Below are 5,827 nucleotides of genomic sequence, written 5' to 3'. Positions count from 1 at the left end.
GCAGTTCAGAGTTTCTGCGTAGGAACAGCCCTTCTATGAGTTTTGAACAGAAGTCAGTTTTGACTTCAGATGACTTGTCTGACTTGCAGAGTTGTAGACTTATGTGACTTGCAGAGTACCAAAACTTGCAGAACTTGGTTGATTTAGCAGACTTGCAGAATAAGTAACTTTGTAGACTTGCAAAATTGATGAGACTTGTGTGATTGAAAGCTTGGGTGATTAAGCTTTAAGCTTATAGGAATTGAAACGACGAATTTTAGGGGGGGCGTTTTTTCAGCTCGGCGGAAATTTCGGAATCATCCTCTAAGGCGCCGAATTAAAGAATTGAATGGTTTAAGCTTTTTAAGCTTAAACTAAGCTTATTAAGCTTATGAAGATTATGAATTTTTTTTGAAACTTATCTCTGTATGACTGTGGAAAAACGTTTTGAAGAGGAGGATGTAGGAGTGGTCCTCTGTCGTTGCAGGCTGGTCCTTCACAATCTGATGATGGAAACAGAGGTTCTTGATCTCCAGGAATCCACTCGTATCGACCGTTCGCGACGAGATTGACCGTAGAGCTCGATCATTCCAGAAGCTCTGCCTTCGCACAAGATGGGTAGCGATTGGAAGCTCTTGATCTAAGCTTCGCTCTGATACCATTGGTGCACAGATCGGATGCCGTATGCTTGCGTAGTGAATGCCGGAAGGTCCCCAAGAACAAAAGAACTCTACTTTTTGCACAAAACTCAAGGTAAAAAGCATGCACGACATGAACAAGAGACTAATTGGGTGCAATCTCCCCCCATGCCTTGTGTGAGCGCTCCACAAAGCATGTATTTTATGTATTAATCATCTTCAAGCTCAAATAATAGCCCAAATTACAAAATAGCAAGCTTTTAGCTTTTGAGTTTGCTTTAGCACAAAATAGAAATAAAGCTAATGGGCGGTGCCCAAAGAGTCAGGTGTACTCAATACAATGTCCAAGTACAAATAACATAATCGTGCGCCCATGCGCATACAAAATAATAAATAAATATCCAACACCTCAATAAATAGGCGCGACAAAATATAGGAGCCATGCCTAAGGTATGCGCCCATCAAAATATAAATGATAAATCGAATACTCGCTATCCTCCAATGCTTTCCTCCGCCACTGCTGCTATCTCTACACATCAATTGAAATATTCACAATCGTTAGTAAAATAATACAATTAAAACGACAAAAGTGAATACCTAGCAGTCTTCAACTAGATAAATAAATCAACTGGTTAGAAATCAATCCTAACCTTAATTTATTACGAGTGCGCACTCTAAACTCATAAATGTTTATTAATTTAATATGCATTTTGCAGAATCACCTGCTATGGAATCACCCATGTACACACTAAATTAATGAAACGCCCGAAAAGGATAGGCGTCCCCATCAACTTCTCGCACAAAGAATCCACTTTGTGTATGAGCCCCGGTCATCAAAGTTTACGGAATCCATCGTAAAACCTCACGGAATCCACCGTGGCACGGAATCCACCGTGAAATATGCCTCCTGGCATCAGAGAAAGATTCATCTACATATGTCTTGGGAGAATTTTGAAAGAACTGCAAGCAGCACATCCTTTCTAGCAAGACAAGGTATCTGCTAGGGAGACATAGGGCATGAAAGTATAGGACATCCAATTGGTGGGAGTCAATGTTCACATTGACATTCATACAAAGCTTTGGAATGGCCTTTTGATCATTATGGGAATGCTTATGCATGTATGCTAGATACCAAGCAAAATGAGCTATCAATCTCACCAAAGGATCCAGAGACTGTGAATATTGGTGAGCAAAATGAATATAGTTCTGGTATGCTTGACTGGTAGTTGTCCAATCTCCTGGAATAATTGGCCAGTTTATCTGAGGTCTTGTAAGAGAATCACTCGAGCTCCATCCTCTTCTTCTGGGAATCTGCTGATCAAACCCTTCATAGTCACCAACCAACTGAGGGGGTTGAGAGATAGAAGTGGCAGGAGATGGACGCGGAATAAGGAAAAGTGGATGAAGAGATGGATAGGCAAAATCATAAAAGGAAGAATAGGTTAAAGAAGGAGTGGCTGAAAATTTTAGGGAATTTGTTGGAAGGGTGTTAATTGATAAATAAGAAAGGTAGAAGGTACATGAATGGATGGAGAAGGACATGGTGGAGAAGGGGAAAATACTCTATCTTTGATAAAAGAGCAATATGTAAAGATGGAAATTTGAGGAAAAGATTGAGGTTGGAAAAGAAGGGGTAAGATGAATGTGGAATTGGTTTGATAGAGGGAAAGATATATATCATAGCGGTGAGCCATTTGTTGGTAATATAGTAGGCTAGAAACAGAGGGACCTAAGATAGATCTTCTTTGATAGGCATAAAAAAAGGTGGAATCAAATGGATTATTTTGGGAAAGGTAAGCTAAGAGATCCACCCTCAGTTGGTTAGTACTTTGTACATAGGTAGAAGTTGTGTTCTGTCGTTGATTCAGGACCACAGAATCAATCATGGAGTGCTAGGAATTATCAAGGCATGTAGCCACTTTTGAGGAGTAACTCTGGAACATATCATCTATTCACAACTCCAAATAGTTGACATACAAAACAGCTTGTAAAACCACATCTCCCACATATCAGGCCATATCCACTTCATTTGGAATCAACAAGTCTCCCCGTAGATACATATATGACATCAACATGGTATTGATCATGATAGAATCTTCAAATACCATACGGACCACTTCTGTCAGTAACTCAGGAGACCAAGCCCCACTCCAACTATCCTCTGGAAGAGGAAGATCCATCGTTGAAAGCTTCATGTAGAAGGCCAACTTGTGTAATTGATAGTGGACAAAGAAAGAATGGTCCGGAGGAACATATTCCTGGAAATGTTCAAATGTAGACCATAGCAGATCCATCCTGGACTGCAATCTTTCCACTTTATCTTGGAATAGAGGACACAAGGTAGCCTGTCTCTAGAGAACTGCCAAGTCCTGCTATGAGAGAAAAGGAATCAGGGGAACATTAGGGCTTGGAACAACAGACCGTGACTGTGCCAGCCGGTCTTGCAACTGCTTGATTTGGGAAGCTTGTGATTCCACTATGTTAGTAGCAGTTTGTAAGGCTGAAAGTTTTACATCTAAGAGAGTTTGAAACTCGTGCGCTTCTTTGGACATCCTCTCCTTCTCCGCTGAGATTCTAGTAACCTCTGATTGAGCCTCTGTTAACTGAATCTTCAAAGAAAATATCTCATCTCTTTGGGTTTCAATCAGTTGGGTTTGTTGCTCCATCTGCTTAAACAGATCTGCCAGGGTATCGTTAGCAGAGGCTAACTCAAATGTTGCTTATGCAACTGGTCTTTAGATTGCATCAATTTCTCATAAAAGGAAGCATACAGGTTGAACACAGGCTGTCACTGACAGTTCAATGGAACTCTGAATGTCTTTACATATAAAAGGAATGGCATCTCCCGAGACTAGATTGTTTAGTGAGGGGACTGATATGTCCAATGAACCTTCTCGATGTGCTCGGAATAGGTTGTTACATGTGAGATAAGTAGGGAGATCACTACCAGATGTAGCAGGAATTGACACTGAAGGAAGAATTGAAGGAGCTTTATCTGCTACCCGCTTCAACCACTTGCGTTGTATGACCAGGGGAGGAGGAGAATCTAGATCCTCTATATCAATTGGTTCTGACTCATCTGAAGGTGGAGGAGGAGATACTGGATTAGACGGAGGAGGTGGAGGCACACTCTTCTGTAAACCTGAATAGGTCAAGAAGGCAGACAAGTAGGATCCATATGTGACATTGGTAACATTGCCCCTGGTTACTTTTACGAAATGTTGATCCATCTTAGTGAGTAGGTAAGTGCTTCAATCAATAGCTACTCCTTTTAACACCATCCTTGAAGCTGTAAAGAGCTCTTTTGACAAGTAATGGGATGGTGTTTTTGCAGGCATAAACCTATCTTGGAGAAATTGGTAGACCAACTTCCACACAGGATTAGTGATCATGGAAAAGGAAACTCTTGAAGTGTTAATCACCTTCTTGACATCCAGAATTTCCTTGGTCTGTTTTTGTAACAGCTTCAAAATCTCATCGTTAGAGAAAAGATGGCGAGCTGTAACAAAGGGTTCACCTTTGTAGGGAAGAGACAGAGCCTTCCCTAAGCCTCGAGGTGTTAAAGTCATGGAAGTACCCTGGACCAGTCTCGACTTCTTGCTGTAGGAGGCCAGGAACTCATCACACATGGATGGATCCTCTGGAAGCAATGGAAAGGAGACAGCCACGAAAGTCGCAAGTCCCGCCTTCATGAGAGGCTCAAAAGTAAGTAGGGAAAAGTAATCCCTACTGACTAGTGGGACATACTGGATAGGGGAAGGAGTGTGAGGTGCCATTCAGATGGTTAATACACACACCACAACACAGACAGTCACAAAGAATGCTTGCAAAACAACCAAAGGGCTATAAAAAAGGAAGCAATCCAAAAAGAAGGACACTCATACAGACATAGACGTAACTAACCCAGTGACCACCCCAAACAATACACATCTTGGAAAAATTTTGGCATGACCTCTACACATATGCGACCGAAAGCTTCATGCGATGCAACATGTAAGCACCCAAATCCCCGTATCAGGCAATAAAAGAAAAAAAACTACACACCGTACCCGTAATCGTAACACATGGACAAACCAGACTACCATAAAAATGGACATGAAGACTAAACCATAACTCCGACCATCAGTGTCAACTAATAGACTCTTACGCGCCCATCCCACAAAGCGAGTTTATTAAAAAAGAGAAAAAAGAAGTGTAGTGAGGAAAAATTATTTAAATGAAGGGTTCATTTTAATAAATTATTAATAATGGGTGACATTTTATTAGGTAATAAATCTTAATAAGAAAACGACAGTTCCTTCTTAATATTTTAATTAAACCTTATTAAGTTGAAACATTGCTTTAACGCAACGCGGACTATGATGCCCAGACTGGGTCTCTAAATGCAAATTCCTTAAGTAGAAATTAAGAGTGATGTGGAGCACTTTTTTGCTAGCGTGTGCTTTTGTGACGGTTGGTTCATTTTTATTACAAATTAAAGTGCCTCTTAAGCGCACGTAGCTCTTGCAAAGTGAACGACTGGTTGATTTTTATTATGAAATGGTGTGTTTAGTGCAAATGCGCTTGGAAAATGTGGGTGAATAAATAGTTCATTTTAACAATTAATTTGTGATTAAGGGAAAAATGAAAAGAAATAAAGTACATAAAATAAATACTTGAAAGGGGTGTGTATGCAATGGCCTGAAGGTGCATGGAAGAGTCCCCCAAAAGTAATGAATCCAGTAAAAGAAAAGTAAAGACCACTGACTGAACAACAAAGACAAAACCTTAGTGGGTGTGTCAATTTATTATTATTTTTTACTTTATGAGGATGTATTAGTTTTTTTTTTTGAATTTTATATTTTATTGGGTTGGTATTTGAGGGGGTATTAGGTGTGGTGGTTGGAGTTATGTGTGTGTTTTTAATAAATTTTATGTGGTTGTTTATTTTTTTGTTTTTTTATATTTTTATTTTTTATAAATAAATAATAAGGAAAGATGGATATGGAATGAAGGAAAAATAAAATGGCAACCAGTTAGGAAATATCCACAATTTATGGTATGAAAAGAAGATTTGGATTGGTATATTTAATCTGTTATGTTTGTTTGTTTTTTTAAAAAAATTGGTGACTTGTATGAAAATATTTTAAAGTGAAAAATGAACGGAAAAATATCAGGGGATGGGTGAAATTTTTTGAATTTTTTTGAATTTTTTTAATTTTTTACTAATT

This window comes from Lygodium microphyllum, chromosome 9 (assembly GCF_053477565.2).
Source record: "Lygodium microphyllum isolate KBCC chromosome 9, Lygodium_microphyllum_v1.1.10, whole genome shotgun sequence".
Classification (NCBI taxonomy): Eukaryota; Viridiplantae; Streptophyta; class Polypodiopsida; order Schizaeales; family Lygodiaceae; genus Lygodium; species Lygodium microphyllum.
The sequence above is the reverse complement of the archived record's forward strand: the minus strand, read 5'-3'. Positions refer to the sequence as shown.